Source organism: Lepisma saccharinum, chromosome 7, assembly GCF_977018435.1.
Source record: "Lepisma saccharinum chromosome 7, izLepSacc3.1, whole genome shotgun sequence".
NCBI classification, from domain to species: Eukaryota; Metazoa; Arthropoda; class Insecta; order Zygentoma; family Lepismatidae; genus Lepisma; species Lepisma saccharinum.
Genome location: NC_139235.1, coordinates 78,194,640 through 78,207,317, shown reverse-complemented (window position 1 = coordinate 78,207,317; position 12,678 = coordinate 78,194,640). Strand labels below are relative to the sequence as shown.

At 37.6% G+C, this 12,678-nt stretch overlaps 1 protein-coding gene across 1 annotated transcript in view; it reads left to right on the top strand.

The window, feature by feature from the left end:
• Positions 1–880: 880 nt before the first annotated feature.
• NAAT1 (Nutrient Amino Acid Transporter 1) overlaps positions 881–12,678 on the top strand; it is a 101,272-nt gene continuing 89,474 nt past the window's right edge. Inside the window, exon 1 of the mRNA XM_083125473.1 lies at positions 881–1,374. The gene's annotated coding sequence lies outside the window, so the exon portion shown is untranslated. The remainder of the gene's footprint in view (positions 1,375–12,678) is intronic.

Here is a 12,678-nt window from a genome sequence, read left to right as displayed (position 1 = left end):
GTCCGGCCTCCGAAAGACTTACCAAATACTTAAATTAAGAAATGAAAATAAGATTGTTTAATATTTATTGCATAAATCGACAGTTATTAATTTCCTCTGAACTTAGTGGAAGGCAAGAAATATATATTGGGATCGATCATACGGTAGAAGGACAGTACCAAACATTTATGCTTGTGCACTGTTATTTATGCATAACGTATTAGTCAGGAAATTTACTTTCCGCCAACAGGATCCAACATTCCTTTTTCTTGATCAATAAATATTTAATTCTTTGTGAATTTCATAATTTCTTTGCCAGGTCGCTTGTTTTTATACAAATTATGCCATCTTAACTACAGGTAAGCTAGATAATGAATTCGTGATGTCTTTTTTTTACCAATTCCTATAAAAATAATAATAATAATAATAATAATAAGCTTAATAATATAGTATTATTCAATTTATATTTTTATTAGTAAGTTTATTTAATATAATTATTTGAATTAAAACATTATTATTATTATTATTATTATTACCTCCCAAATATATTTCTAAATACGTGCCTGCCTCCCCCTACAAAAAATTCTGGCGACGCCGATGCCACCGTTTGCCACCTTTTGTTGCCGTCTGCGGTAGGCAGCCAAGAGGGCTGTGGAAATGACGATACAGCGGCTCTTAATCTAATCTCTTTGTTGTGGAAGAGCTCATGTTATGCTGACTTCTTCCAGCGTTGTGTTTTTTCCGCAGCAATTATTAGTCAGCTCAGTATCTATACACCCCCATACATGTCACGCAAAGCTTTGTCCCTGAAAGGAGTTTTCACTTTCACTATACTTCCCCTCCCCCTCCCCTCCTTACCAGCTGCGATTGCCCCTCATTTAGAAACCGGCGGTCTGCAACCGCAGTTCCTTTACGCCACTACATCTGCCGACAGAGGGAATACCCTGGTTTTCCGTCCAAAAAGTCTTTCCGCAGAATACAGTCAAGGAGTTTTGACGTAATCGTAGACATCTTGCAGCGTCCAATCAGAGCAACGTTACGGCACTGCGCCCCACCTTTCTTTTTATATCCTGGGCTTCGCGAAGCAGGAAAACCCGCATAAGCTTTAACTGTTTGGCACCGTTTATATAATGGTGATGAAGTTGTAGGCAGTTTAGTCTTTCGGTAGACGCTTAAGAAACAAATAGATCTTATACCCAGTGGTGAACATACACTGTTTATTGCGAGTGTTGTGTGTAGTTATGCTTGATTGTGCTGGATATGTGCTAAGGATATTATAGTTTAGTGTTAGTTGCAAATTGACACGTGATTTCTTTTCAAATACTTTGCGAGAAAGTTGTGCTGAAACTACGTGCGACAAGAATACGTGAAGTGAAAGCTACTCGCTATCTGAAGGTAAGTGGTCTAACAGTTCCTGGACGTAGTGTATACCTACAAAGATTGTTTTAATGTACACTCACCGGCAATAAAAAAATGACACCTAGATCTTCAAATACTCGCTTCGCTGTAGAGCATTATGCGTATTGCCTAACTCTACGGCGGTGGTAGAAGGGGAAATTTTGACTTAGAAAAACAATTTTTAAGATGGAAAAAGTTAAGAATGTTTTCTTCTTGATACTAGGTGTGGAATATTTTGATGCTATATATCGGCAGCAAAACTGAATTTTCACTAATAATGTTTTATTTACTGAAAGTTCCGTGCTCCATGCAAATGACATTTTATCCATGCTAATGACTCTAGTCGTGTCCACGTCAATGACAAACAAGAATTTTTTTTATTTTTATCTTTAGGATGGGTTGATTTGCCCCCAGCTTTGGATTTCTGATTTCAAGTCATCCAAGTAAATTCTGATATTATTATAACTTTATTATTAGTCTACTGAATTATACTTGAATTATTGTCTTTGTCTTCCAAAAAGAAAATTAAAATTTGACCATGCTGATGACGTAGGATATAGTGGGAAAAGTTTATTCACATCGCCATTCAATTGTATTGTTGATTTTTTTCTTTTCATTGTATTATGAATTACCATACTTAGTTTATACAAAAAATATTTTTACTTAATAAATAAAAAGTAACATTTTGGAAAAAAAATAGATGAGAGATATAGTCAGCTTTATCAGGAAATATAATATAATAAAACAAAATTACGATCAAAGCCAATTTAAAATATATTTTTCCATATATTATCCAAATCTTAAACTTTAATATGCCATGCCAGGGATATTCATGCTAATGAGAAATTGCATGCATATATTCTTTTATTTCTAATTTTTGAACATGTTTTCAATATAATTTGTGTGCCATAAAGGGTTGTATATCTATAATATGGGAATTTTTTTATAATTACTTCACAAGCTTAGTAACTATTCTTACAGAGCTGGGAATTCAAATTGTCGCCTAATCGTAGAATCATACTTGCTGATAATAATAGGTAATTACAACTAATATGTACTAAAATACATTTAAAATAATAATGTGCGGCCGCGGTGGCTCAGTCGGTAACGCGTCTGACTACCATGCTCAAGGTCCCGGGTTCGATCCCCGGCCGGTTCAAATCCGGGAACTTTTCTAACGGTGGAAGCGGCCCCGGCGCCTACCCAGCGTCGAATAACATGGGTACCCGGGGGAAACCCTGGGGGGTAAAGGCGGTTAGGGGCGTGGTGCTGATCACATCACCCCCACTCACGACCGGATCAAGAAAGTGTGGGGCGTTACCCCCACACCCCCTATACGCCTTCATGGCGTGGTGCAATGCACAGGGGAACACTTTTACTTTTTTTACTGTGCATTGGGTACTCTGGGGAAAATGTGAGGGTTCGGGTTCATGTGAGAACCCTGTGGTAAAACTTACGCATCACACACTATCAGGAAAGTTTAGGTCTGTTAAAATTTTCAGCTAAGATTTTGCACCTCCTGTTCTAAATTTTCGAGTAAATTTTCTTGATCTTTGTATTTGCACCATTCAAGCATCAGTTACCAAACGTTCAAAACATATTTACAATTTTCAAATCGGACGGTCTACGAGACACCTTGAAACTTTCTACTACTAAAGGTAAACAAGTTTTCCATATCAGTTCGAAACGATAGCTTTGTTGTTTTGGTTAAGAAGTCGATAGCTGTAGTCAGTAATTGGAAATATTTCCCATTAAACATTTTGATAACAACACAAGATTTCTTCAGGAAATCATTTGCAGTGTTGGTGATATATACACTCACAGACGCTCTTTTGTTTTGAAATATTTGTTGCTATTGAATAAGACTTTGCGACATGTCTAACATGGAAACCATACGACACAAATTAGAATAATCCTTATAGACGTGTAATGATCTTTCATAGGCTATATTCTGTGACTGAAATTTTTCGAACACCATAGATGGCGCCTCAGGGTGAGCAGGCTTAACAGGCTTCTCACCTTAAAATTATTTTATGCATTCATTCTTCCACTTCAACAAATTTAAGAAATAAATGTTATGTAATGTTCATATATGTCACCTATTTGTCTGTCATATTATGCTTGGAACATTCACCATTTGTTGGCAGCTTTTACTAAATTTTATTATCGACTTAAAAATATGTAGGGTGAAGTGAATTCGCATACGTGAAGTTGGTACTGTGTCCGTCTTAGGGTTCTTCTCAGTGAAGTCACGAAAATCTGGACTAATGGAGGGATAAGTTGACCGGTTTAACGAAAGTCCGGATTAACTGAAATAACCTAAAAGTACAGGAGAAAGTGCATTATAACTCCGTTTATAGCAACAAAACACGTTTATTATGGTGTATTTAAAGGGCATAGGCGTAAATACACTATACAGTACAGTAAAAAGTCTGCGGGAAGCAGAATTTCATCAGAGGTTGACTGCCTTTTCTTTCGGAAGTTCTCTTGTTGACTTCTAGCCACATTTAAAATCTTGCATTCTGTTTTTTGGTTGTTGTTTGCCTTTTGCCTGTCCGGATTAAGCGAAGTTCGGCTTATCAGGGCCCGGATTAACGAGGTTTTACTGTACTTGAAATAAGTTTGAGGTTTTGCTTATCATGTGCTTACCATGGAAAGAGAAGAAAAAGAAATGGATAAATAGAATATCGATGCGAAATTCATTAAGAAAGAATGGGATACAGAGAGATAGACAAGAGAAGAGAAAGTATGTAAGAACAAAATAGGATGAACTTATACAGGGCGGTTGTAAATTATTGACCACATTTAAAAGATAATTATAAGAAGAACAAAGAACCCTCATTTAGTTTTTTTTTGTCTTTAGTAGATCACATTGGACAGTTTTATTTGCATGTACAACACTTTGAGTAACTCTAACATGAGCTCCATGTGTGACATGTAAAATATCCAGGATGTATTCAATTGTGTTAACAATGTGTTACGCAGCATTTGGGCAGTTATTCCGCCAATGACTACACTGCTTCGTCATTTGAATTCATAAATGTTACTAAATTTCATTGTGTACACTGTCACAAGTCTCCAAAGAAAAAAAATCAGGTGGTGTTATGTCGGGGGATTGAGGTGGCCAGGGAATCGGCTATTTAAAGTGGCCATGTTCAACATGATATATTGATGGAATTGAAAATTGTGGGTGCTCAGCACGTAGGCTATTTTGAACCCGCCACATTATACGGTGCACAGCCCTTTGCCATAACTAAAGTAAATACTGTCTTAGGACTAAAATATCCATATCTGGGCTAAACTCTGAGGCTGCATTGACCGTACGTCAGTCTGGTTCAGACGCCAGAGCCTCGTTGTTCTGCAAAAAGCAGTTATAGGGGTACTACGTGGAAATGACATCGGCATGTGGATGCTATGCCAGGCCACACGTTATATTGAAGACAGAAAATAACAACTAAATATGGGCACCTTACTTTGTACAGCCTGCTCAACTCCCAAAGTTTACATACACCACTACTATGCAAGAATCTCAAATTGCAACACCACCAATCTACATGCAATGTGGATAATATAACTCGGCATTCAACACGCATCGCTAGACACGGAGATAACACATCTCTGTCAATTACACCTTACACACGTGTGGCATCATGTGTATGCCGATGTGAGGCATTTACTCTTGCCATGTGTTGATACATCATGCAAGACGTGTTATGCATCAGAATTCATATGTCAAAAGTGCCTTATCGTCATCGGTCACAGCATCCAGAAGCGCATTATTCGTCATCGCTGATGCAATTACTTAATAGCTTATGTAGGTATTTATAAATAGGACGCATCAGCTAATTAATTAAACTCTGGCGTACGTAAACCCGAAGGTTTAACGCCGAAGCAATACGTGGCCAAGATCAATCCACTCTTGAAAATTCTTACCAATTTTCTTCAGGTCCTGATTCATTTTGTCATTCCTTCTTCCTCTTTGTCTTCTCACAGGTTCTTTACCACTAGGTTTCCCAACAAGAACCCTGTAAATGTTTCTGTTCTCTCCAATACGTGTCACATGACCTGCTCACCGAATTCTTCTTGATTTATAGGTAGTTTTTCTTGTAATATGAGGAGATGAATATGAGTTTGATTATATTTATTTATTTTACTTCTCTTCTCTGCCACTTCTTGGCTAATCACGACGATAAGGATGAGTGAAGATATGAGTTACAGCCGGATTGCGCACACTTTTCCGGGTTTATCAGTGGTATCTGATAAGCCGTTGATAAGCTGTCACAACGTACAGGATTGCGCACAAAAAATTGAGTCGATGTTGTCACATGTAAAATGTTCTCACTTCTGTTGTGTTTGTTTGTTTGTGTGTGTGTGTGTGTGTGTTTTCGGTGTATCTCCGTATTTATACCGAAGGTCACGAGCTTCGATTGACAGAAGTGTTTCTTGTGCAGTCATTACCCTAACCTAACCTAACTTTTGAGTTTGAGTAAATTGGTATGAAAATTGTATCTTGACTTGCTACATTTACTGGTCAAATTATATTTTTTATTTAATCCTTAAGAGATTTACTATTTTATTTCTAATTTCTCTCTCTCTTCTTGTCTAAAGAAAAAAACAGTTTTGCGCACAGACTTTAAAGCTAACAAAGTGGCAACGTTCGATCAAAATCTGTGCGCAAAACAGGTTAGTGAGATTTGTGCGCAATCCTGGATCTAAAGTGCGCGCAATTCTGTTGCGGCGGATGATATGATGAAATTGATTCACAAAGAACACCCATACCAAAGCCGGGATTTGAACTCGGGACCCCTGGCGTCTAACCACTCAGCCACGTAGGTCGGCGAATATGAGTTCTTGTTTTTTGTCCAATTTATGCACAGACAGGCTGACCAGGATTAGATTTAAAGTGAGATTCGGACCACTATGTGGCTTCATCGGCTATCGAACCTGAGATTCCTTGATTAGAAAGACGACGTTACCACTACACCATTGCGAACCCCCTTGATTCCATACTCTATGGAATTGTGCCGGTCCCCGTGACGGAGTGGTTAGCAATTCGCGCTTCGAAGCCAGGGGTCCCGGGTTCGAATCTCGGCCTGGGCATGGATGCTTGTGAGTGTCCATTCATCAATTTCATCAATTTCATCACATCATCACTCATCCCCATCTTCGCAAATTAGCCCATAAGTGGCACAAAAAGCGAAGTAAAATAAGGCAAGTCAAATCGTTGGAGTTGTATACACTGTGGAGCATGGCCGGACTGGAATACTGACTGGACATTATTTCTATCATTAACGATAAAAATAACAAGCTTCCTGCTTTATTGTAACTTGAAATTAACGAAGACAATCTCCAGGGGGGGGGGGATGGGCGGTTCGACCCCCGTTCCCAACGCCCATGGCTGCAGCCCACTGGAATAGTTTGACCGTAAGCATCTCGATTAAGCATTGGGTTTGTTGTTTTTATTGGCAAGTTTACGTGATCACCTTACGGAATGGTTTATCGGTGTTCTGGGATAGAGTAGTGGTTAGTATGGACTCTCTATAGTTTCGCTAGAAAACATAGGTTTACTATTTAAACAACCATGATGATTCACACTACAATTTAAATTAATAACCTCACAAAACTGTTATACCATAAGAACAGCAAGACATTAGTGTTTCGAAAAAAGTGAATGATATTCAACAACAGTTTGGAACATAGATATTAACAATAGAATCTGAACTCGGTAACTTTGGCTAGAAACTACAAACGCGGTGTGAGCCACAAAAAAATATATTCTGATTGTAAGTTGTCTTACAGCAGAGCGAGGGGGGGAGGTGCAGGTGGAGATTCTGTACAAGTCATCCATTCGGAGAGGTTCGCCGCAAAATGACAGAGAAGCATTAATAGGCTGGCTTAATATTTTTGTTTAGCAACACTGATTACAGCCTTATGCAACACTGATGTTGTGTTCGAGAACAAAGTTTATGTCAGTCAGTTTCGTCCTGTTCGAAACGTTGCTAACATTAGAAAGTGTATGCGTGTGCAGTGTGCGAATTAACGGGGGGAATGTCGGGGATTTCTCCCCCAAAGAAAAAAAATCCAGTTTACGAACAAAAATAATCCCTGCCAGGGATGTAATATACATCATTTAAACATATAAGAATAAAACTTTCAATTTTAAATTTGCATAATTTATCTTACGTAAAGATATATCATGAATCTGTTTTATGTACACCATCAACGTAGTTGTTAAAAAACAGAACCATTAGATTTACATAAATTATGTTAACCGTTAATACTTTAAAAACAGTCATGGTTATTTTAACCGTAGTCGGATGACAGCGAAAATGAACTTACGCCGTAATTTCTCCAGTCAACTTTTAATTTAACACTGTAAGGCTGTTTTTTTTATGGGCTAATGCCCATCCTTTCCCCCAGGTTACGACGCCTGGTATTAATTAATTAAATTTCAAACAATATTTACAATGCAGTACACAGAAAAATTCCAAAGTAAAGCAAGTGTACACGTACACTCATAATCAAATTCCACAAAGTATGACCATAAGAATAAAATATAAAATGTTTGCAAGGACAAGAAACATATATAAATCTGAACAGTAATATAGAATAGTCCAATCCCAACGAGATACGTCAAAGAACAGCATATCCAGACGAAACACGTATACACTCAGTTATTCTTGATAACATTATCTTAATTTATTACATTATGTAAAAATGATTTAGGCTGTTCCCATTATTCTTATGCATTACTGTTACTGCTCTATAATTTCGAGCACCATCTACTGGGGGGTTTTTAGGCTCAATATCATCAGAATATTGGGACATGATATTTTGCTGTTCAAAATATTATCTATAAAGTTGATTTCAAGATTCCTTCTCCTACGTGACAATTACCTGAGGTTCAATTTATGTAATATATTTACATAGTCCTAACAGAGAACTAAAGTTCTTAGTATTGAAATAATATTATGACTAAGTCTAAGAAACTAAAAGTTAAAATATACAAGACAGTAATTTTGCCTGTATGTGAAACTTGGTCCCTTACATCAAAAGAGAAATATAAATTAAGAGTATTTGAACATAAAACCCCTTAAAGAATATTTTGATCTAAAAGAGATGAGGCAGGTGAGTGGAGAAGGTTACATACTTTAGAAGTGCACAATATGTATTCATGTCCAGATATTATTAGAATAATTAAATCAAGAAGACATAGATGGGCAGGATATGTGGCACGAAAGGGAGAGGAAAGAAAAGTTTACAGGATTCTTGTTGGCGAACCTGATGGTAAAAGACCTGTAGGACGGACCTAAAGGAAATCGGTAAGGATGGAAAAGATTGGGCCCAGGGTAGGGACAGATGGAAGGCTTGTGTTGCTGGAGCCATAAACCTTCGGGTTTAAGAAGGCTAGAGTGTTAGTTAGCTAACTAGCGTTTTATGTACAGTGTCTCTCAAAAGTTTTAGGACAACGACATTTTAAACTAGGCAACCCAATTTATACAAGGCGTTGGTGGGTTGCGTGTAGAGTTAGGCTCAATTTCAGGGTTGCCACATGCACATTAGATATTTATAAAATATGCGAAAGAAAGATATCCAAATATTATTGCATAAAACTAGAAAAAAATCAGTATTACATTTGTTGCAATACACTCAGAAAGAAACAACGTCGATTTTCTAGTATTTCATTGTTGATGAGTCTACACAAAGGCAAAGTGGAGAGAGGAAACGAAAGGGAACAAAGGAGAGGAAAAAGAGAAAGCAAAAGGAGAAGAGGAAAAGTAAAGAAGGGAAGAAAATAGAGGAAAGAGGAAGTGGATAGGAGAAGTAATGAATGGAAAGGAAAAAGATGCGAGGAGAGATGAGGAAAATGGAGGAAAGAGAGGAAGGAAAGCGAGGTGATAGAAGAGGAGGAAAGGAGTTTGGAGAGGAGAGGAGGAGACGAGAAGAGGGAAGTGGAGAGTAGAGTAAAAGAGAGAAAGAGAGAAGAACGAAAAGATGAGGAGAATAGTGCCGTGGAGTCGGAAATCTAAGACAGGAGAGGAGATAAGAGGAGTGGAGAAGAGTGGGATGAAGACAAGTGGCGAGAAAAGTAGGGAAGGCGGTATGAGATAAAAATAGAGGAGAAGGACGGGAGAGAAGAAGGAGGAGAAGTTAAGAACAGAAGGGACTGGAGACGAGAGGAGAGAAGGGGTAGTTGCAGAAAATACGTCTCGGCGTCAAGAACTGATGCATTGATAAAATTATCGACATGAAACATTCATTAACATTTTATAATGTATTGGAGAATGTATTAGATCGGTGCGAAATTCCTTTTGGCCGAGTTCAGAGCAAGCTAAAATCTTCCACGTAATATCTTTGATTTTACCTGCGATTATACCACTAAAAACATGAATGTAATTTTCATATTTATAAGAATTATCCAATTTTTCTCCTCTTCTCGGTTCGTTGAAATTGAAATTTTGTTAATTAACATTTCCCCTCCTCCCATCGTTAATTCCAAACTGAATCATGGACAATGAACACAATGGGATATGTCTAAAACGTACGAAAAGTTTCTGCCACCGGAGGGGTTTGAACCTACGACCATCAATCCTTAACGGTAACCACTACCCCAGAAGCTTTCGCTCCTGAACACAGGTAGAAGGAGCTGACCCATATGAAATGCAGATCCAACCCCCCTCCTACATGTCATGTGTAAAGAATACTTGTTTGTTACAAAGAAAACGAAGGTAATACGACTCGGCGAAAACATTTAATGGAGAATTGCACATGATGGAAACTTTTCAGTCGATATTTGGGAAGGTATCTTTGCATTGAACTCGAGTGGAAAAAGGGGTAATATTAGTGTGTCCTGAATTGCCACAAATATAAATGGTTATTTCATTAATATTTGTCAATGTCTTTGAAGCAGAACACAATTATCGTTAGAGTATCATAATTCAAGATCTGATACGTGAAAATATCCCTTTGATCGTGTGTCAATTCATTTAAATGTTTTTTTTAGTAAATTCAAGTTTTAGGACAATCTAGCCACTATACACTATTATTACAAATAATGTGGCCATGCTCTTGTTTAATAGAAGGAGAAATATTTTTAAAAAGAAAAAGAAAGAACACTTCATAAGGAGGATCAAACCTAGGACCGCTTACAATGCTCTCAAGAACTCTAACCAATACACTACGTCCTTAATCATTCTGTCGCCTCAATATTGTAAACGTTATCCTGAAAAAAAAATCAATACTCTCATATTGCTCTGTACTTCTATAATTACTTTATACACATGCATTTGAAATCTTACTCTGAATTTCTTTCTTCGTATTAGTATATCTAAGGTTGTGAATATATTTTGTTTGTAATTTTATAACGGTTACATGAACATCTACGAAATAGTTCCTTAGAACTTGGTATCTGTAAAGAGATACATTCAAGTTTTCAAATGATTTTAGACCACTAGATTTTGGCAAGGGATTATGTGTGATCCGTGTCCAGTCATCATTGCTGAAACAAACGTTTGAAAACTCTGTGGAATTTTCATTCTGAGATAAGTTGCCTTACTTGCTACATGTATGCGAACTACATTCTGTCCCACTTATCTCTGGAGCAGGTGAACAAAACAAGTATCTGAGCAGCGATGAACACATGAGAGGAACGGGATTGCGTGGAGGGAGGAGATCCACTGCAGTTACCAGCCTTTCCAGCAGCGTGTACAGCCTCGCTCTGTCCACTCGATCCTCCTACCCCTCTTTCCCCTTCTCTTCCGATTTGCGCGATTTTGCTCCAGACATGCTGGAACAGGGCACAGTTAATTGTGTGCCACACATTTAATTCTTACTCAATGTTGTCAATTTGCATTCAGGGGGTAGTTTCACAGTTACAAACTATTTTGGCCTTGATAAGAAGTTTAGTGTAAATAATCATTTTGTTTATATATTATTTTAAAATTGAGGTCTATGGTTGAAATCCTCATATTTAGGGCTTGAACTCGTCACCTAAGAGGTTGAAGACCCGTCCTGTTCTTTGTGCGTGACCATCTTTTTATTTTGCTATTCATTATTCATCCTCATCCTCGCGATTAGCCAAAAGTAAAATAAGAAAAGTCCTCCTCCGTGATCGTGCGGTCTAAGGCGCTGTGCTTTGAACTCCGACTGCGGGACGGCATGTGTTCGAGTCCGCCTGGGTTCAGTCTCTGGGATCTCGGCCTGTATATAGGACCGGTGGCAACCCACCACCGTGAGGAAATTGGGGAGCTACGAGTGAGTACCGTAACTCGGTCTCGTAAATCTCCTATGGGGGATGTTCCTGGGTAAACAAAAAATAGTCGATCAGACAATTCGATTATCGAAGGCGATAAAAGAACTTCCGGTTTGACCAAGTTTCCAATATAAGCTAGTGGAATAGAGATTGTCTTCGAGCTTACTTTGTTAAAAAGGAGCGGATACAAAATGGATCACTTGAAATTTTTAAGTGACAGAGAATTAAAGATACCTCGAAGAAATTGACCAGTTCCCGGAGCCATTGGATGAAGATTTATGGAACAATAGAAATCTTTACTGAGACAATGTTGATCCTCTACCAATGGTTTCGTTTTTTTTTTTGTTTTTTTTTTGAGTTGATGTTTTAGTCCACTTTGTGCACAGTAAGGCTAATCGGGACTGGACCTAGAGTTTAAGTGGAATCCGAACCTCTATGTGCCTCGACCGGGTATCGAACCCAATGGTTTCGTTGGTATATACATTAAACAAGAAAGTTGATTCGCTTATAAATTAAGTAACAGACTTTTTATATTAAAAAAGAAGTAAATAATAATAAATTCTTAAAGGTAAAAGGAAGATTAAATACACCCATGAAAAACAAAGATATTCTGCTTAGCCTAATAGTTATAAAGTGCACATTTTATTTCTCATTAATAAAACCACAGATCAATTTTTACATTCGATATCTGGTGGAGGCACAATGTGGCTTAAACTCTAGGTTGAGTCCCGAATAGTCTTACTGTGCATAAAGTGTACTTAAAACAAAAAACAAAACTGAAATGTACTCTGATTATATCAGAATGGATAATTTTTCGATATTGTGTATCACTAGAACACAGCTCTCTTAATTGTTCTTTCTTCCACAGATAAAAACATGCATGGTTGTAAAAATTTACATCTTTTAAATTTGTTATGCCAACATATGTGCGTTAAAAAATTATAATTTAAAAACACTTAAATATTTCATTGGGTTTATTTAACGGCGATGAAGTGACGTGTCTAGGGCCTACTTTCTCATGTCGTGGTTCACAGTTTTTTGCATTACTG